The sequence below is a fragment of the Aythya ferina genome, assembly GCF_964211825.1.
Source record: "Aythya ferina genome assembly, chromosome: 2".
NCBI classification, from domain to species: domain Eukaryota; kingdom Metazoa; phylum Chordata; class Aves; order Anseriformes; family Anatidae; genus Aythya; species Aythya ferina.
The window spans coordinates 92465156-92487192 of NC_140297.1; the positions used below are offsets into that span (position 1 = coordinate 92465156).

Genomic DNA, 22037 nt, shown 5'->3' on the forward strand with positions numbered 1-22037 from the left:
CACTAAGCTTAAGAAAAACATGCCTACCTCTGTGATCAGCCTCAGCTGTATTGTTCTACCATGAAAAAAGAGTTTAGGTTCTAAACTAGATGGTCAAACACATATCAGTGAATTCTTAGCAATGTTTTTCAAATGTCATTATCAAACATTATCATTATACAATCAACAGATTATATTTACAGAAACATTTTGAAGGGAAAAAAAAAGTTTGTGCTCCTTAATAAAATAGGGTCATTCTATAAAAGGATTCCACATAGCCATGACCTCTTTTCAAACATATCCTGAATGACGTACAAGATCATTCCGAAAGTGACTTATGCTCTACTTAAACTGCAGTTGATCAATAAGTTTCCACCAAGCAGAGTCTGTGGCACTATTATTTTTTTTTAACCACACATCTGAGAAATCCGTAGTTAAAGGTGGCAATGTGTAAAACAGGTGAAATTCCAGCAGGGCTTAACACATTGCACACATTAACAGAAGGACAGTTCTAATCATCACATCACTTGATGAAAAAAACTAAATAATCTAGATTTAATACTGAGTTAATAATAACCAAGGGTGGAAATCATACAATCAAACAACAGTAGTCTAGAGACTCCCACGTGAAAGAGCAAGCTATCAGAGTTTCAGAACTTGATCTCCTGAAAGCCCAAGGATCTCCTGATAATTAGCAAAATCCATTGACCCTCTAGACCCACAAATAAGAACCAAGGGAGACGATAAAAGTTTACCCATACCATAACTATCGAGTTAATCCATAAGCCAGAATGTTTTAACATGGAAAGATTTTAACGTGTGTCAGAGGTGCTGTGATAAAGCTTTCCTGGTGCACATACAGCTAGAATTATAGGTAAAAACTAGAAACCACCCCATCCTATAAACAAGAATATGAAAGCCAACCAAGACGACTTGTGCTCACTAGGTTGCTGCAAAGACTCCTTTCTTTCCTAAAGCAAATATGGACTAACACATTCGGAAATAATAACGTGGTGATAAGGAAAGCTGTACTTTAGCATGTGCTAGCTGATCTTCAACTTGACCAAAGTACAACCTGCTTTATCGACAGAGGGGAGATTTTGAATGTGCTATTTAGAACGTTAGCAACACATGCACGAAGATATGTTCTTCCACGCAAACCACTACAGCACTCATGCAATTCCAGCAATCAAAAAAAAATTAAAAAAAATTAAAAAAAATCCTTGCAAGTGCTTAACTTCAGGTACACATCTAGGTTTGCCTTCAAAAGTTGTACCTCTACTTGCACTATACAAGTCCAAGAGGTGCAGATCTTTCCAACTATAAAATGCAAAAACGTAAAATAAAATAAAATAAAATAAAAGAGGGAAAACATTTTATACTAATGCAGAGGTTAAAATAGAAGCCAAGCACATATTCATCCAAAATGTGGGATAAAAAATATTGAACTGAAAAAAAAATAAAAATAAAAAATAAATTTAAAAGCAAACTCTAGAGAACAGACTTCCAAACAATGAGGGCTAAGCCCTGGGAGATGCCCAGGATCGAAGGACAGGATCCATATTCACAACTGCAGGCAAAACAGCACAACTGCTACAGTACAAAACCCCACGCACATGCAAGTCACAGCTCACACTCCCAGCTTTGATTCATAAAATACGTCATTCCACAGAGTGTAACTGCATCCCATAGCTTGCCAGGGGAACAGCCGTGGTTACTCATCGCACTTGGGTGTTACGACCCGCTTGCTTTCCACAGAACCACGCACAGGGCTGAGACCTTGCCTGGGGGCAGAGGGAGAGGGCAAATCGTAACCCCTCTGATACTTTGAAGCACAAACAAGACACCGTGCAACTTCACACTGAAATACTTTGCTGTTGTATTTCAGTTACCTATAACTGCTCTTTTTCCAAAGCTATTTTACAAAAGTCTTGTTTAGGTTAAATAGAAATCTCCTGGTGCAAATAACAAGTAAGAGATTTAAAAAGGAGGTTTTTGTTCCTTGATAATAATAAACAAACAAACAAAAAAGTAGCTCTGCTTTGTGCACATGGCATGTTTTGTTTGATATTTGTAACACCATTGAGGTATCCAGCCTTGGTTAGTACTACTAGCTACTGCTAGCTTCTGGCAGAGTCACTAAAACAAAAGCTGCTACCAAAACATTAGAACTGCATTTACCAGCTACAAAGGTTAAAGTATTTTATCATTTTACACCAATTTTACCACTTGTCTTTCAGAAAACAAAAAACAACAATGTAACACTTAAATATTTGTCCACTTAACCATTTCAGAAATAAAGCTTTTTAGCTCATTTGAAAGTTTGTGAACTCAGAGGAAGAGTACATTGTTTCATATCACACCAAAACACAAGAGCAAAGGAGACTTAGAATCACTTTCCATATATCCAGTTTTGTCTTGCAGAAAACTTAACATACTGATTTTGTTTTCACTTCCATGAAAAACCTTCAAAGCTCTTGTAAAGCTTTCTGCCCACTTTGATAACACATGTACAGACATGAATTAACAAGATCCTTCTGAGGAAAGGCTGAGAGAGCTGGGCTTGCTATCTTAATGCCAAACAGTATTGATTAAGAATGATTATCTATCCAGCTTCATAATGCACAGACCACCGAGTTAAATTATGATGATAAAAGCTGATTGTTGATAAAGATGATAGAAAGTAGGTGGCTGTGTCAACAGTAAACTACATTACCCCTTGAAACATACTTAATCGATCCACACAAGCAGACCTATGACATATTACTTTGGCTGTATTTCTACTCTTTGATTTAAAGAATAATATCTGTCATGCTTTTGGCAAAGCAGCACTTTTCACACTGTCCCGAATTCCTTCTACTAGAAAACTGGTGAAAACCATTTAGCTTGAAGAGCTCCTCCAAATTCCAGGTTCTGCAAAAGTTTCCTCAGCAGGGCTTTTAGTCATACTTCACAGCCTGGGACACTCTCTTTAAACTATGCTGCTGTAAGTACCTGTATGAAACCCAAATTTACCAAGAGAGGGAAATGATTAAATTATAGCCAACATGGGAGATTAACATATATCTGCACCACATACAAGTTTTGTTGTTTCTTGTCGCCTATAAAACTCCATTACCTGTCTATTGTTCTTTAATCTTCCTATAGAAGAGAGATTTGAAGAATGTGAACAGGGGAAACCTAGTCACAGGAATTACCTGATCAGCCCACTCTTTCTGATCTTCATTTCAAACAGGACAGGATAACGTGCTGGCTTCAGACTAGGGGTCTACAGACTGCAGAGATCCACCACACTCCTCATTGTTGCTATGATCTCCTCTTAAACCAGAGGTGAGGACTCTTACAGGACTGTATTTGATAAAATGAAGGTGTTGTTACCAGACACGAAGCATGAAGACACGAGATAGCAAGGCCATGCAAAACCAGAAGAATGTCCTAAAACTATGGACACATGCTACTGAAAGCTTGACGAACTGTCAGAACGGTGAACAGTGCAGATACTATCCACCTCTTTTCCAACTTTTTCCTGGAACACTTTAAAAATACCTCATGTCTCACTGAGGAGTGCTAAATGGAGAACTTGCATTCCAAATATATGCCCAGAACTCAGATTTTGCTTAAGACTTCTTAAACTTGCAAGCCAAAAGCATGTGGGACACACACAGGATGAACAGAAGCTCAGCAGTGCACTGAGGGCTTGCAGCATCACAGAGAATCACAGAATGGCTGAGGTCGGCAGGGACCTCTGGAGACATCTGGCCCAGTGCCCTTCCTCAGGCAGGGACACCTAAAGCCAGATGACCAGGACCACATCCAGGTGGCTTCTGAACATCTCCAAGGAGGAGATTCTACAACCTCACTGGTAACCTGCACCGGTGCTCCGACACCTGCACAGCAAAGTACTTCCTCATGTTCAGAGGGAACCTCCTGCATCCCAGTTTGTGCCCATTGCCTCTTGTCCTGAGGGTGGGCACCACTGAAAATAGCACAGCTCCACCTTCCTTGCACCCTCCCTTCAGGTGTTTATAGACATTGAGGAGATTCCCTCCAAACCTCCTCTTTCACGGGCTAAATGGTCTCGGCTCTCTCGGCCTTTCCTCATAGGAGAGGTGCTCCAGGACTTCAACAGCTCTGTGGCCCTACGTCTTGTGGCCCTCTCTCCAATGTGTCCATGTCTCTGTTGTACTGGGGGCCCAGAACTGGACACTCATTCCTTACTCCACTTACTCCAGGCGTGGCCTCAACAATGCTAAGTAAAGGTTGTAACTTTCTCTTCAATCTCCCTGGTCCAGCAGACAGGAACCCCTTGTTTCTATTACTCATTTGCAATGTTCAGAAATCTAAACCATAAAAACTAGCATATGTGCGTGACCAGGCTTCAGCACAGCTCAAGCCACTGAATTAGGTCAAGAAGCACCCCCATTTTCCTCATGGAGATGACTCTTCCAAGATTTTGAATGCAGTTTGCCAACAGGGAGAAAGTAAAATTAAAACCAGAAAGCTTCATAAAGCGAGCTATCGGAGGATGTTTCATCTACTATCTGATTTCCTATCGTTTTGTGAAATACTTTGTGTGCAAGGATATGAAAGGAGGGAAGAAAGAAATGGAATACAAAGTCCTATACAGGACACATGACTGAGTTTCATATTACAACGCTAATAATAGAAGTAAGAACTCCCTGTAAGGTTCAGTACACGCTGATATGAAGCCAACAGTATCTTAGGGTATGGGGAGATTAAATTATCTCAAGATAAGTCAGGATGAAACTTGCAGCACATCTGTTACTCCACTCCAATGCCTCTGCGCCTGCTCCTTCCCCTCAGCAAACACCTCAACAGAAAACATTAACCTACCTCTCATTAATTCCCACTTCTCATGAGGTAAGACTGTACACACCTTCTGATTTTTTTAGGCCTTGATAAGAGGAAACACCACAGCTAATGAAAAGCATCCAAATCCAAAACAAAACTGCAGGCGGTGTTTCTGGCTGATGCTGACACTTCCACCCAGCCTGGATTAGGCTGCCTAAGCCCTGCCTTTCCTGTGGGCTTAAGACACAGCCCCAGTTCTGAATTATCTGTCGATTAATTCAGGTGGCTTCCTACTCAAATGAGAAATGTTCCATGCTCTAGCCCAAAGCAGCCCATGCACCCATCACTGGCCAGCACTCCAGAGCTACAGATTTTTCTCACAAGTTAGACATCTGCAAACTGGATGCTCTAGTGCTCATCGCTGTTGTGTCAAAGCCCCTTTTATCAGCTGACCTGATGCACTTAACACAGTGGAGCGAAACATACATGTATCTGCTGGCAGCCTGTCTGCAGCAGCATAAAGAGGAACCCCTACTACAGAACAACTAGCACACTGAGGAATTAAAATAAATTACAGCAAGCACACCAGCAGATGTAGTTCTATGCAGGTAACTGGACGTTGTACTCTCTTACTGCTCCACTTTAGTGCAAACTTTTCAGTAGATGACCGTATGTTCTTGCCCAGTTCTCACCTGTGAAGGTCGCAGAGTTTTCTTCATTCCAGAAAGCATGCTGCAAGTTTCCTACAAAACTCACAGCAAGCACTTCAAATAGTAAGGCTGATAACTGCATATATTGGGTCCTCCTCACCCATTAATGTTCCGTTTCCTTTTAACTGCTCGATATGTAATGAATAAATAGTCCTATGTGTCTATGCCAGCATAGCAAACATCATTTGTGAACATGCAGAATGACAGAAGAGCTGCTCACTGTACCTGCATTTGGTCCACCCTGCAGTATTTAACATTCACGGCTTCTGTACACAACCCTTGCAGCGTCGTGCCTATGTAAGGTTACTCCTTTAGTGCCTGTGCAAAGCTATTTACCCATCAATACAGAAAGTAGGTCATGGCTTTGAAAGGTACCAACAACTGTTTCTCCCACAATATTGATTATTAAGAAAAACCACCCGAGATCTTCAGAAATTAGCTGCTGTTTCAGATCACTGGAGTGGATGAAAGCAAGATTTACCACGTGGCAAGTAACGAACACATGCAAGGTGATGTTACCACCACACTAGCTCTCTGGTTATCGTCTTTAGCAGTCAGCATCGTTACTGACACACCAATAAAGCACACCGATAATATAAGAAGCTTCCTGGATATGCTAGAAAATTACAAATAACTGTAGTCTTATGCCAGTCTTAATTTACACTAGAAGTATTGTAGGGGCAAAGAGTAATTACTGTAAAGTAGAACGTGTCACTGTGATACTACCCAAAATTTCAATTCTGAAACCATGAACCCAGTCTCAGAATGAGTATCTATACGTGACTATCTATAGGTGGCAATGGACATGTAATAAACGCGAGTCGTATCACAAGGAGAGATGACAAGCGTTAAGAATTTCCCCAGGAAATTGTTGCCAGCAATATCCCAGCGCTTTATGAAACAAAATTAATCTTATCCAAGCCCCTTGTTTCTTCAGTTGAGCTCCCGTTAAGCGTGTTTAGAAATACTCAGAGCACCGAGTTTTCTTTTTATGAACTAAAAAGCAAGAGACGCGCTCAGTGCTTGTCACCTGCCCGTCAAGCCCTTTAGCCACACGGCAGCGCCGGAGGATGTCAGCACCATGAAAAATTCAGTATTTGTGTTTCGGTAGCGAGTTTTTCCAGACGTGGCGATTAAGCCAACCTTTCCTCTAACGGTTCCCTTTAGGATCAAAACCACCCAGGTAATAAGGATAATTTGCTGCCTCTACAGATCGGTGCCGATTATATCATTATTATTTTTTTTTTTTTTCCCAAGTGCAGCTCCGCTCCCGAGCTGGTGCAGAGAGGCTCAGTGACCCTCCGTGAAGGGATTAAGTTACTCGCAAGCAACTTTTCTCCGCAGGAGCACGCAGACCCGGTACTTCCCCCATACCTGTCCGCACCAAGCCGTGCCCGCCTGCCCGAGCAGCGCTCCCCGCGCTCAGCGCCACCGAAGCCACCGCTTCGTCCCGCTCCCCGTCGCACGGGTGTTAGGGCACACAGAAAAAAAAAAAAAGAAAGAAAGAAAGAGGAAAAAACAACACAAAAGCGGCCGCTTTGCAGGGCGAGGAGCAGCACAGCCAGCTCCCAAGCCCTGCACCCGCAGCACGCCGCGGGCAGCGGCTCCCCGCCGCCGACCCCCGGGCAGGGCAGGGCAGCTCCGGGAGCTGCCGCCGAGCCCCTGCCGGCCCTCGGAGGGGCCGGGGAAGCCCGAGGCAGGCAGGAGGGGACAGCGCCCGCTTTGCCCTGCCCTGCCTTGCCCTGCCCTGCCCTACCGGAGGCGCCCCGGCGGCGCCAGCCAGCCAGCCCTCCCCGCAGCCCGCCTGCCGCCCGCCCCGCCCGGTACCTGCCGCCCGGCTCGCTGAGGGGGCTCGGAAGGCCGCCGGTGAAGCCCCCGAGGCCAGGCGAGCAGGTGCCCAGAGCCCGGCACCGAGCCTCCACCGCCGCCACCGCCACCGCCGCCACCACCGGCTCCGGAGCGGGGCGGAGCGGGGCGGAGCGGGGCCCGGAGGGGCCCGGAGGGGCCGGGGCGGCCGCCCGCCCGCCCGCTGCCGCCGCCTAGCGGGAGCGGGGAGCCCCTGCTGGGTGCTGGGTGCTGGGTGCTGAGCCTGTGGGGAAGGGGCTGGGGGAGACTTCCAGGGGCTCGTTGCCATCTGCTGGCTCTGTGCTGCCCGTTTAGCCACCCAGGGAGACCTCATCCATGTGTATGAATGTCTGAGGGGAGGGTGTGGAGAGCATGGAGCCGGGCTCTGTTCAGTGGTGCCCAGCAACAGGACGAGAGGCAACGGGCACAAACTGGAGCACAGGAGGTTCCGGCTCAATATGAGGGCACTTCTGTGCTGGGAGGGTGACGGGGCACTGGGACAGGCTGCCCAGAGAGGCTGTGGGGTCTCCTTCTCTGGAGATATTCAAACCCCGCCTGGATGCCATCCCGCACAGTGCTCTAGGTGATCCTGCTCAGCAGGGGGTTTGGACCAGATGATCTCCAGAGGTCCCTGCCAACCTCGGCCATTTGGTGATTCTGTGATTCCCCTTACACCACTTTGCTGGCCGGTTTGGATGAAGCAACTTGAAGGTAGAACTCCCCAGTGAAGTGAAGGCAGGAGAACTGGACCCTAAGCAGGAGTAAATTCATTTAACTCCCAGCCATCCCTCTGGAGTGTAAGTATTCAACTCAAGAATGGCAGGGTTTGCCATTCTTGAGTTGAATGAGGCAGGAAGCCCTGGCATTGCCATCCCAGATCAGCTCCATTGGGTCAGCGTGTCTCCAGCAGAACCTCACGTCTGCCATGGAGGGCTGGAGCCCTCCGACACTTTGCATGCCGTGGAAGGAAGTTAAACTTCCTTTAAACTGATACTTTGCATTTTGCAAACAGGCAAAGTACTTTGTAAACACTAGTCATCGCCTCTTCCTTTAGGGGGAATGCAGTAAAATGTTCAATTTAACAGATAAACGCAGCCAACACGTGGGCAAGGGCCAGGCCGCTGCTCTCCGTAATAAAGGTTACTGTATCTCGCCCTCCAAATAGTCCCATGTAAACCTAAGAGCATTCATTTAGTGGCATGATAGCCAACACATTCTGATTAATCATAGTTAGGTCATGATTAATTTTAGAAATGAATTATCTTGGGCATTTGAGCAACTTATAAAACACCTGTGCTTTCAGTAGCACTAACACTGTACAGCCAGACAGTGACTTCATTGCAACATCAGAAATTACACTGCTGTACCTGGAAGAGAGTAAGTGATCACAGTCTCCCCGTGTGTTAAAACTGCTACCTGTGGTATCAAGTACAGTCAGGCCTACCAGTGAGTAAGAGCATCGCCCACAGATTTAATGGGAATAACAGCTTTCTATTACACACAATTACTTATGGGTATAAAACTGTTCTTGGAAAGCACATTCACAAATTTCGTGGCTGTATGGAAAGGCAGAGATTCCTATACACATTAAGAGCAGAGACAAGAAGAAGGAATGCAAAAGCTGTGACTTCTGCACACAGGTTGCTGTAGGAGTGCTAGTGAATTTGTCCCAACAGCAGACAATCCCTACCACCACATGTGATGTCACCTAAGAACAAAATGTCTGTTTCAAGAGCACATTTGTATGTGAATGCTCCTGTGCATCCTCTATTCTTAAAAAAGTGCTAAATTAGATTTAATTTAATACAAATCGATTACCTGTAGTTCTTTTTCCTACCACACAATCAAAAAACGTGGAAAAATTTCTAATTGCATGAAAATCATAGAATCAGAGAATCATTACGGTTGGAAAAGACCTCCAAGATCATCTGGTCCAGCCATTCCCCTACTACCACTATCACCCATTAACCATGTCCCTAATAACTGCCTAAGATAAAGAATGTCTATTAATTTCACCTCTCACGGCAGAGCCATTATTTTATGTAGTTACATAAGCACTGTTTTTTTCAGGATCATCTCCCGTTCACTGCATGTCTCAACAGCTGCCTTCGCTGCACGTGTTAACACCTACGAACCGGATGGCTACTCTCTTTCTGCTGAGCATCCCACTGAAGATACCTAGGAGACGGTTTTAAAAATGACTGTTCCTGCATGTGTTTATTCTCTGAACACTTCTTTAAATAAAAAAAATAAAAAATAAGAAATAAAAATAAAAATAAAAAAAAAACACAGAACCTGAATCTCTATTCAGTTTACTCCTGGAAAGCATGGGCCGCATCACCGATCTGAGGGACAAAGTCCTGCTGCAGTGACTTAGCAGCATCTCCCAGAAGTGCTGTGGCAACAGCAGTTGTGCAGCTACCTGCTGAATGGGGCCAGAGACCTCATACTGACAAAAAATTCAGTAAGGAAAAAAAATTGTGGGTAGTGTTACTTTTGATTCAAGTTCTCCAGTCAAGTTAATAGGCCAAATTTTAGAGAATTTCCTTTAGATCAGCAAAAGACTCTTTGCTGTCCAAATCTTGGTCTTGCTCTTGAGCAAGCCTCTCAATAGATACTTATGAAGAGGGAGGTTGTTCGGTTTTAGATAATAATTCTTTATCCTAACTTTTTTCCTGGAAAAGCTGTGGTTTACACTTACTTGAACTCTGTTCAGCCTAAGGCAGAAGCTCGTGATGGGAAACTTCATCCCAAATTATTAAACTCTGGAGTAGTTGTGACTCAAATGGGGTCATTTTAAGGAAAATGTTAGGCGATCCAAGTTCTGGATATTATGGTCACCTTTGCCTTATAGATACATCTGCAATATGCGTACACAAGTTAACCTTCAGTCTGGTCACAGAGGCACTCAGGTTCTAACAGCTGTCCTTATCTCAACTTTAGGAGATATCTTTTGAAGTCTCAATCTTTTCCAAGCATACGCCAATAGGGAGCTTTCCAAAAAGAACCCTGAGTGACTTAAGGTAAGTTCCCACAATCGCAAAACGCCAGCTTGAGACAATACAGACTAGCAGTATACACATAGGCAGGGAGCATTGCTCAGCAATTAGGCAGTAACTCGTCTGGCCAAAGTAATTTACGTGCTTGCCAGGTCTTTGTGGATGTTATCCTGCTCCCTCACTTCAGCTGAGACTGTCAAATGTGCCCGCATTAGCTTACAGGCACATATGAAGCAAGTCATGTTGTGTGCTGATTCATGAAATATGCATCACGAAATATTGGCTGAGCAAACAGAAGAGTACGTGAAAACACAGACACTGGGGGTGTACCTACAATGTTTCACTTAGTCCTAAACAGTGAAAATGTTCCAGACTGTGAAGAAATGTATATCTAAGGGAAACAGTGAAAGCACAATCAACTCAACCATTTAAATTCAAGCAGAACATTGCAGATTCAAATATATTGCTGGGAAATTTCTCTTGGGTGTGCACATACAAAAAAGTTAAGTGATCAGTTTTATCTCCATTTTATCTGATCAGTAATATGACAAATATGTATTTACATGACTATTAGCCTTTCTGTCACTGAGAAGTGTACATCTCGAATTATCTTTTTGGCTTGCCATTCCTTTACTCCACCTTATGGCCTCTCTATGATTTCCTGTTACCAGTAATATGTAATTATTCTGAACAATGGAGGCATTGCTATAACCCGTATATTTTTCTTGCATTCACCTATAACAATATTTCCCTACTTCAGGTTATATGTTTTTAATCTTAAAAAAATGCAATTCATAGGACAGAAGTGTCAGATAATTTTTGCTTTGTCTAAAATTTGCAAATGTTTTACATTTAGCAATTAATCATGAAAAGCATATTTAAATGGCTTTTATGTAAACGAATATAGTTTATATATACAGCTACGCCAGAGAAACAATGAAGCCCTATGCTAATTTTCTGTAAAAGGTATTTTGTTTCTCTCAAAATTACCACTCCCTGAAGTAGAGCAGGAGCCCATTTTAGGTTTTGTATCATTTGAATTTGAGAAGGAACATTGCAGAAAACTGCTTTAATTGAAGTTCGAAAGATACGGGATTGAGCCTTTAGGGAGTGTTGGGCACTTTTCTCGTCATTCTGGTTGATCGATTTGCATGATGTAGGTGGGGAATGTTGTTGATCTGGCTGTCCATTTTAATTTTGGACTAGTCGTGTCAGCTTTAATGTGAAGTACGAGCTCAGCTTTAAAGGGAGGGACAAGTATGCGAGCTTTGGAATAGACACTGTGCTGCAGACCAAAGTAAAACACTACTATTTATACTCTTTTGAAAAGCCTGATATTTAAGTGAACTCAAAACATTGTAAGCTGCAATACTTTGTCCTTATTCTCTTATACTGAATAATTCCCTTCTCTTTATTTTGTTTCCTGATTCAAGTGTATATAAAAAAGCTGGAAAAAAAAATCTTTAAACTTAACACATGCCCCTTTCCTAATTCCTTGGGAAATGCTGCTCTGAATTTAGCAGACAACCAACAAGCCTTAATGAGGAGACTGGATGTGTCCCTTAGAGGAAAAACAAAACAAAGCAAAACAAAACAAAACAAAACAAAAAACACACACACACACACACACACACACACACAAAAAACAAACAAACAAACAAACAAAAAAAACCCACTAAATCTTATTTTAGCATTCCAATTTACATGGTAAAGTATGCCAAACCTAACCTGGGTGAGACATCAGATCACTGTGCTTTGCTGCTTGATTTCCCATCAAATCATTCCATTTAAGAGGAGTTGAATCAGTCTCCTAATTTGTTGCTACATGCACATCTACTGTAATAAGGCTTTCTTTAAAAAACGCAAAAGCAAAACAACTCCACACTTGCTGTTTTCCTGAGTGCCCAGAGAGTTTAACTGGGTAACTGTTCTCGCTACATTGCCGGCAATGCTGTTGTGACCATCATGAAAACCAAAAGCACCTTCCAGCAGATGGCTTATAGACCAACAAATGACATGAGAATTTCTGTGTTATTTGGCGTCCTACATAAACAGCACAAATAGCCTTCCTTTGCCTGTGTTATCATAGAGCTGTGTTCATTAATGCTCTCAGAAATGGTAAAAAAATCAGCTCCCTCTTCCCACCCACTCTCCACCCCCAACAAGGAAACCATATGTTTCAGGAGATTAGTAATAGAGCAGCTTCTTTCGGAACATCACAAGTAATGGAAAGGGAAAAAAAAAATCATGTAACTATATTTCTTTTCAGAGATTGTTAATAAAATGTGCAAATGCCTCAGCATTTTCCTATTCAGGACATTCCGGTCCAGCAGCACACAGGGTTATCACGTACCTAAGGGGAGAAGCCCTAAAGAATTAGGTCTAGAGTCTGGGGATCAGAAGGCTGGAGCTTGTCTACATTAATTGATTTCCAGACTGGTGTTATAAAAATCTATACACTGAAAATATTAATGAGGTCCTGTTTTGGAAGGAGAAGAAGTTCTCAGTTTAGCTATAAGCTTTCAGTAACTATGAAGAGTTGTACTCTGGGTGTTGAAGGTGTAAAGCAGCTGGAGAGGTTTTCTTGCTATGAGCCATCCAAAGATACCTTGTATTTTTCTGCCATGACTGTCTGGTACTATATGTTGTGACACACACAAAAAGCAGTCTGTATTGAAGGACTTAAAACTGGATGTTGTAGCACCAAACTTCCAGATCCCCACCTCTGGAGTAACACCAGGACTCCCACATGCAGCTTTTGGGCTGTTTCAGTGGAGGACATAGGAGACATTTTCCAGCTCGTGTCATGCTGGAAAGCTGCCAGCACGCTGAATCAAGAATGCTTAGTCAACACATTCAGCAGAGAGATGCCGATGCCAGCGGTGGGAAGTGCTACGTATGCGGATACCCTGCTAAGTCTCCCATCTCAGCCCCAGGTGCTCCAGGGAGGCACCTCTGTCCATTCGGGCTGTATTTCCTGGAAGCATGCCCTTGAACACAAATAGGATTGGTGTGCCATCCTTCTGGCTTCTAATTAGGTTCACCTATTTCCTGAGTCGTGGTTTCACAGCCCAGTGACTGCAGGAGTGCAAATCAAGGTACATAGAGACAGCGTTATCAAAACCAGGCTGTCTGGTTAGCTGCCAAGCAAACACTAAGGGTTATAATGCAGGAGTTTTAAATTTAGTCCAAGTCCCACTCTCTCTAATCTTTCTGAAAACCCACATTGTATCTGGCCTTACATGCCTTTCATACTTAACCTGACTTATCGTGGTCTGAAACTCTGTGAGGGCTATTGTCATTCCTTGGATTGCACACATAGAATAGAAGCATTAAAAGAGAACATGCGGCTTGCAGAGACATGCAACCACAAATTGGGAAATATCAGTGTTAGAATCACTCACAGATTTATAATTCTGCTCTCCTAGCATAGATACCAATTATAGGGTCACATTAAATATTTCCCAGTTCTCCAGTGTATTTTCCTGAGAGGGTGAACATCATACAAAACATTTATATGCTGGTTTCTTTCCACTGGAGAGGATTACATGGGTTTGAGTACAAATGCAGACTATCAGGTGAAAATCATAAAAAAAAATGTTGCAAAGCATATACTGGAAGTTATTTTGTTGTTGTTGTTTTTCCCTGTGTTTTTTGTTTGTTTGTTTTCCTGAAATTCAAGACCACAGAATAAGTTTGTGGATATTTATCATCATACCTGTCCATACTGCAGTTTTAGTGGCTCAACTACAGCTGACTACTCACATTTTACAAAAGCTCTTACTTGTCCTCTCCCCACATTTACCCACCTGCATATTTTGGTAAAGCAGCACAATATTACTTACCCTTGTCAATCACTTCCAGTCCCAATTTATGCTTTTTGCAGGATTAATTAGGGAAAATCGGTGCTGTGCTAATAAAAGACATTTTAGTACAGTCACTGAAAGCATAGAATAGTAAAGAAGAGGAAAAGGATTGTTTTAGTTCACAATTTTTAATCTGGTGAAATTAAAGGGGCCTCAAGGGACTGAATTTTAGGGGACAGATTGGAGTGCCACATATTAGTTTTCATAGAATTGTCTCTAGGGGTCTTCTTTAACCCTTCTAAAATACTGGCCAGTTTTGGCTTGCTCATTTTTACTCTGCCATTAATGTCTCCATTGCTTTTTTCTACAAAGTGGGTCAGGGGAAGGAAGCACTTTGCTGCCATTTTGCACTCCTAAGTCCATACTTTGGATCCTCAGATTGACCATTCAGTTCCAGAGGAAGAAGATTCATTGTCCATGTCTTGACACTGCAGTCCCAAACCCTCACTCCTGATTACTCCAAGCAGACCAACACATTCCCCAGAGTGGTCAGGTACCCAAGAAACATTTTTTTAATTGCTTCAGTTAGAGAAAGAAACCAGTCAGTGTTTTCTACTTTCCTAGTCAAGGATGAAAGGCAGCATTTCCAGACTAAACCTGTGGTAAGGGTGGCATCTAACAGCTCTGCAATCCCCAGGGTGGTGGGGGAGGTTTTTTGCTGGTCTTTGAAGGATCACATACAGATGTTTTGCTATTTTTAAAGTCAGGGAGTCGAGGAAGTAAACAGGGTTTGGAACACCACTGGCAATTGAGCCCTGCTAGGAACTGCAGTTTTCAGTGCGCAGATACCTGTGCTTCCTGTGTGGAGCTAGACTGCCAGTCTGAGCAGTTTGGGTACCTTTGGCTAACTACCTCAGGCTTTGTTTCTGTAAATAAACCTGTGTATAGCACCATCACATGTTCTCCCTTTCGTGCCTTCCAGTCCATGTAGGACTTTTATAATGCTAGAATTACAAATATGACATCACCGCCAACACTTCCGCTGGTAACATTACTCTCTCTGTAAAGCCCGATAGATGGCTAACAAAAACTGTTTTCAAAGCAGAGCTGATCTCATTGCTGATGCTTGTGCAGAAAGATGTTTTGGCATGATAAGACTGTATAAACTGATGTGTTTGTTATTGAAACATATCTTAAGTTTTCATATCTATTCAAAAGAGAAAAGAAAGAGAAAAGAAATGAAAGAAACAAAAAGAAAAGGAGAAAAGAGCAGAGAAGAGCAGAGAGAAAAGAAAAGAAAAGAAAAGAAAAGAAAAGAAAAGAAAAGAAAAGAAAAGAAAAGAAAAGAAAAGAAAAGAAAAGAAAAGAAAAGAAAAGAAAAGAAAAGAAAAGAAAAGAAAAGAAAAGAAAAGAAAAGGAAAGGAAAGAAAAGAAAAGAAAAGAAAAGAAAAGGAGAAATATAGTAACTTCTTTCCTTGATGGAAATGGCAAAACAAAAAGATTTTTGAAATCTTCAACCTGCTGAAAGACTATTTTAAGTATGGAGAAAAGCTTTTTTAAGCTGATATGAGGAGGCTACTTGGAAATAGTATGAGAACTAAAGTCCAGTCATTTCCCTACAATTGAACAGAACCCTTCCTGATTCTCCTCCTCCAAACCTTTCCCTATGAGTCGATAGCTCCAAACAGCTAATGCCAAATGCTGCTGTGACCTGGCATGCTCCTATCTGGAAATTTCAGCTCAGACTGTCAAAAAACAACAACAACAACGAAAAAAAAAGTCAAAGAGCAGACCACAAAATAAAGGGGGGAACTGTTTACAGTGAGACAGGTAGAGACTACTGTTTTATTAGGAGAATTAAGTGGAGGAAAACAAGTACGATTATAAATAGGAACTATAATGGGATCATGAATGAAATATATATATAGTTATATGACCCACTAATGACTCCAAAAAGCCATAAGATGAATGAGTCACCGTGTTTTAAATGGAGTTCCCTGCTGCGAGTTCTACCATCAAACGCGGCTCCACTTGAACTAAACGGGAGCAAGCGCCATACCACGGGGTCCTACAGTCGTGCCTGGGTGCTTTGAGCACTGACAGCACTGGCAGGGGATCTGCAAGTGGTTTCTGTTACAAGTGATGTAGCAGAGAGGCACTCGCAAAGAGATGACTCACTGATCAGAGGGCTTTCATTTTAGCTGCGATACAGTGGTTTAGATGAATGCGCTCATTATTTTCTATAGCCTGTGACCTTTCCTGCTTCATAAATAGCAGCATTTATTTTTCTCCACAATATTTATTTTAACATCGTCGCTATTGATTTCACTGTATTTCATCAGTTGTTCCAATTGTAAAGTTAGGCTCGCTTGCGGGTATGAGATCAACAGTTTTCTAAAGGCAAAAAAGAAAATAGCAAAGATGTGCTACAGTTTAAATAGCTGGGAACAGAAATAGCCCTTGACACAGTGATTTTAAAGCTATTTTTTACAACATGACACAATTTGTTTTTAAAGAATTGTAATGTGTCTTATAGACACATGTCTGGCAAAGCAAAATCATGAGAGGGGTAAAACAAACAAAATGACCTCTGCTCTGCTGGCCACCAAAACAGCATAGGCAAAGAAGAAAAGAATTTTACAAGGCTCTTTGGAAACATAAACCCGGAGACTCTATTGCAAGTGCTCTTACTATCACTTGCAGTGCTGTCTCTGAAGGTCATTGCTAATTTCAGCCCCGATTTGCATGAAGTGAGGAAGGAATTCAGAGTGCCTGCTAGAAGATTTGGTTTTGGGGGACCACACGTTGCTATCAGAAGCTTTTGAAAGCATTTATGCAAAGTGGGTGCTACCACTTCAAGAGATTTTCTTTGTGCATTTGAAGAAGTGAAAGGAACCTTTGAAATAATCACAAGAAAGGGAAACCTGTTTCCTCTTTTTCCCATTTCCCCTATTCTACCACCTTATGTGCATACTTCTAAAGAGAAAAGAGGAACAAGCTTCATTGCCACTGTGCTGCAAAGGTCCACAGAGACAAACTTAAGCAATTTATTTCTCAAAACAAATATAAGGAGAGCAGCCGTCTTCCCCTAGAAAGTTTTGGTGCAAGTTACTGATATGAAACCACAGAAAGCATCTGGTATTGAAGAGCTCTTTAGAACCCAGCCCAGCCAGCCTTTCTCATGCCTGCAGTAGAAATAAATTGGCTTACTCCTCCTGGTACGCCTGGGCTGGGGGCACAGAGCTTGACCCAGGCTGTGAGTGACGGCTGCACACCACTGCCAAGCAGCACGGAGCAGAGCTTCAGCCCCTGCTTCAGCTCAGCCCCTAGCTGAGCACGTGGGCCCTGTCCCTAAGCTCTCTGGTAGCTTGTTAATGCACACTGTAATGACACCAAAGGGGTAATTAAGAGAAAATATTTTAACAGTGCCTGAGTTAAACATGTTCTTTGTTGGTATTCAGATCACCTTGTTTATATATATGAGATCACATTGAGAACATATAGGATGTTCACAGGTAAGAGCAGTTAATAAATACTGCAGCATTATGCTTGAACATGTGCAGGTCTGGCTAGTTCCTCCCTGTCAATATTAAGACAACTGTTATAGGCACAGTTTCGTTCAATAAATTCATCCCTGGCAGCACTGTTGACTGCCGGCACTAGGATTACTGACTGCACATCCATAAAAATCTTTTCTCCTGCCTATTGGGAAATGCTGGCTGCGCAGCTGAGGGAAATGGAAGAGGTATATACCAGGCACGAAGCAAATGATGAGGAGCTTACAGTCTCCCTGTGCTTATTGATGTGAAGAGTTCGAATGACAGCAAGGCATTTCCTGCAAGTCACGTGTGCCTGAGGGTCTCTGGAGATTTGTGGCAGGCGGTTTTATGCGTCCTTTCATCCGAAAGTTGTGCATGGCACTTATGGGCTCCACTGGTATGTCCAGAGTTCGTTCATGGGTTATATTTCTTGTTCTCTCTCCCACACCTTGAGGCAGTTGCCACGATGAAAGGTGTATCTTGTGTAAATTTAGACAGGCATTCATGAAAAGCACGAACATCCTAGTATTCTTAAAACCAGGCTTTTTCAAATAACCTGCTTTCCTACTGCTCATAGCTTCCTATAGAAATAGATACAATTTGTAGTGCGCAACAGAATAGGGATGTTTAGAATGCAAATAACTTTGTGGAATAGGGCTGCGAAGTGCTGCTGCAATTACTTTTGCAAGATCAAATGTGGTGGAAAAGTTTAGCTGATGCCCTCAATACCAAACACTGAAATATTAGTGGTAGTATGACATATCATCACATCCCAAAGCAGTTATATGTCTGTAACTATTTATTTCTTATAGTTAAGGCCTAGTAGGAAAGTCTTAAGTAAAACATCACTGTAATTTTTGATTGGCTTGTTATGAGGATCTTGGTAAAAAATTTTAAAGAATTACATGAAGAAATAGATGGCAATTATTTCTTTATACGTTAGAGCAAAACTCATGCCATTTTCATATAAAAATGTAACCTTTACAGATACTTTTTGTCTGTTTTGAGTGCCAAATGGAACTTGTTTCAATGGAACTTGTTTCATTTCACAGCTGAAAATAATATTCTGCCAAGGATGTAAAACATAGTATGACATGAAAAAGTGATTTTCATGAAATTTTGCAGCCAGGCAGACTGTGATATTATACCGGAAATCAATAACCATTTTAGCCTCTTTCAAATTTTGTTGTTATTTATTTCTGTTCTAAGAGAGGAAGGGAAAAAGAAGCCTCCTGGTGACAAAACTAATATTTTTGTATTGAAATGGATATTATAAAAGCACAGCATGGACTTCGGGACTCTCAGCTGCACATACTCCTGTGTTTTGTTCTGTACCCATAAAGAGGCCCATGGAAGCTGAGGAGGACTGTTCATATGCATAAAGTTAAGGCATATTCCTAAGCATTTGTAAACTGAAGAGCTAGTTCAACAAACTCATTAATGATCCATCATCTTTTCCCCTTTATGCTTGAATTTCCAGTGAAAAGAGCATTTGGTATCTCAATTCTTTTTCATTAGATAAAGCTGCGCTTTTAACTCCACGCATCACAGGATGAGAGATGAAATACAGGAAACAAAAATCATTGTCAAGCCAATTGTACAAGCAGTTTACCGCAGGACATGTTCTTTCGACTTCTCGAAGCCACTCCTTCAGCTTGGATTTCAGGAGACAATGTAAGAGTATTAGCTTAGAAAGTGACATCAGAGCTCCGAGCACTGGAAAATACTGCCTGCCAGCCCCTTCTGAGGATGAGCTGGAAAGGATTAATGCAATGAAATATAGTGAGCAGGAATTCAAATGACTTGGTCAAGCTGAATCAGAGCAAAAGTTTCTATGATGCTGAATGCCCAGGAAACTAGGCCTTAGTGTTTTGTAATGGCACCATCTACTTTTAAAAAGAGACGACATATGTGTTGCTCATTTCTGGTAATGTCAAAAATACCCTTTACACAGAAGACTCAGATTTTGTGATTTAATAGCCCGCTTCAAAATGCAGGTGGAAAGCTCCATCTGCCCAGAAACTATATTTCTGATTTGCTTTATCATTTGCAGAGTACACCATATAGAAGAAAAATGGCTTGAAAAGAAAAAGACAATTGGGCTTTGTAGGTGAGGGAGGTTGCAGACTTAAATCTATTTTTTGTTGGGTTTGCTGAAAGAAATTGACCTTATTGTTAATATAAGACAGTATGATCAACCAAATAATTGATCAATATATGATCAATCAAATAATATAAGACAGTATGATCAACCAAATAATACTTTCCATTCTGAACTTACATCATGTTTGTCTGGAGCATATGGAAGAGGATAAAACACTTTTCAAATGGTCATACAGTAAGTCGAGAGTGAGAAAATAGATTATATTTGAAGAAAGCTGTTTTATTGGCAGCGAGCGAGGTTCAGAAATGAATCCCTTAAACCTCTATTATTAGCCATCTCAGAGGAGAGAGATATTTTAGTTGACTCTGCCCCAGTTTGAAGACCTCTCAGTAATACAAGAAAATTGAAGTAAAACTATATGAAAGTCTTTTGTCCTAATTTCTAGTGTCTGCTAAAGTGATCCACATTGAAAGTCTAATCTAGGGAATGAGGTTTTAAAGAACTCATTACCTGCTCCCAAACCTAAAGGACTCTCCCCATCAGGTCTTGTCCTTTACTGCAGAGGCTGTTGTGATTTTGCTCTGTAGTTGCGATGTAAATGTTAGGCTATAATCTTAATAGGAGATAGGAGTGTTTAAAGTTCATGGTATAGTTTCTATGCATAGCAGCAGAATTGTATTGGGTCACAATCTGCAAGCATTGTTTTATTTTCTTGTTATCTTAATGTGCTTGGTGGCACGTTGGGTATGGTCTGCTTATATTCAACTTATATTCAATAAAATTACTAAACAAAAAGCCCAGTGATTAAACTGATGCGGTGATAACCCTTCAGAAAATCCTCCCCTAAGAAAACTGTCTCCTGTGCTCTCACTGTTCTGGAAAACAGGTGGAAAATACTGCAAAGAGTGAAAATTATCAGAAATGTACAGCAGTCAAAAAAAGAGGAAAGTTAGGAAGTATGCAGTACATGATAGCATAGCATTTCCTCTGATGGCACTAAGAACATGTGGAGATTTTAGGAAAGAAAAAAAAAAAAAAAGGAAAAGAAACTAATCTCAGGATGTTCTTAATGTATTTGAAAGAATTTGATCTAGGAAAACCACTAGTCATTTAGAGCCAAAAACACTATGGATTTCTGCCAATGTTGTCTTTCTAGGTTTTTGTCAATCCATATTTTCCCTGTCTTTCTGTTGGCTAGTTGCCTTTTCAGTACTTTAACTAAAGAGCAAGAAATACAAATTTTCTGAAATCCGTGCCAAAACTATACTTGGCCAGCAGATGATACTGATACTCTGCTTCTTTGGGGGCCAAAAATACCTTTCTTATGACGTAATCCTGGTTTTTATTTTAATTCACAGCTAGTGCTTATAGCAAGTGTCTGTGCTGAAAACTAACGGTCTGTATACTTGAGACACAGAGGTGTGAAGCAGAGAGAAGAGCTCACGGTCATCATTTATGAGTGCTATCCAGTCAAATGGATACACTGTACAAGCTAGCTGCAAAGATTAAAGATTTCTGCTGGATTCTGAAGGGTAAAATCCAAGATGACAGCATTTCTAGAGAGGAGTAATATTTTATTAGATCAGCTGATAGAGGTCGAGGCATGCTGTGCTTAGTCATAGACTCTCCCAGTGATAATCCATACCAGCAGGGTCTATAGGGTCTTTCTAAACACAAAAGATATTGCCTCCATTTGTGCCTGCATAATAAGGATTTTAAGGCTGTATTTACCAGTAATTTGCCATTGCTGGGTGATTAACAAGAACAGGCTCAAGCTGTGTCCCAGCCCTGCTCACTCTCTAGCACAAGTCAAGAGCAGCACAATCTCACTTTGAGTGCAAAGGGAAATACCTGTTGGGTAAAGTCAACACTTGAACGGCAGAGAGGGTGTGAACGACCGTAGGTATTTTTGAGTAACTTTGTGTGTGACTGTACTCATCCCGAGAGAAGGGAGCTTTGTTGCAGGTCCGTAACTCACGGGTGAGTCAGGAACAGCCCTGGTGACGATCTCGAAGGAAGTGCTGCTCGCATGTGTACCCTTCGTGACGAAAGTACCTTGAAAGGTATGCACTAGAGCTGCAACCCCACAGCAAAATCATATTCACAGATTATTCAGGAAGATGAGGTCAGTCGGTCAACAGCCAAGGCTGTAAAAATGGTCTGAAGTTACCAAGAGCACATATAAGAAAGTCAGGGGCAAAATGACCATAGTCTAAGAGAGCTGGAGAAAAAATAAAAATAAA

The 22037-nt window shown here is 41.8% G+C and overlaps 1 protein-coding gene across 3 annotated transcripts in view; it reads right to left on the bottom strand.

The window, feature by feature from the left end:
- PTPN3 (protein tyrosine phosphatase non-receptor type 3) overlaps positions 1 to 22037 on the bottom strand; it is a 164242-nt gene that overhangs the window by 118774 nt on the left and 23431 nt on the right. The window contains exon 1 of one of the 3 annotated variants that reach the window (XM_084508446.1): positions 7329 to 7444. The exons of 1 other annotated variant lie outside the window; for it this stretch is intronic. The gene's annotated coding sequence lies outside the window, so the exon portion shown is untranslated. Of the gene's footprint in view, positions 1 to 6875; positions 7212 to 7328; positions 7445 to 22037 lie in introns of those variants that run through there. One more of the 3 variants, XM_084508447.1, reaches the window with a different exon arrangement.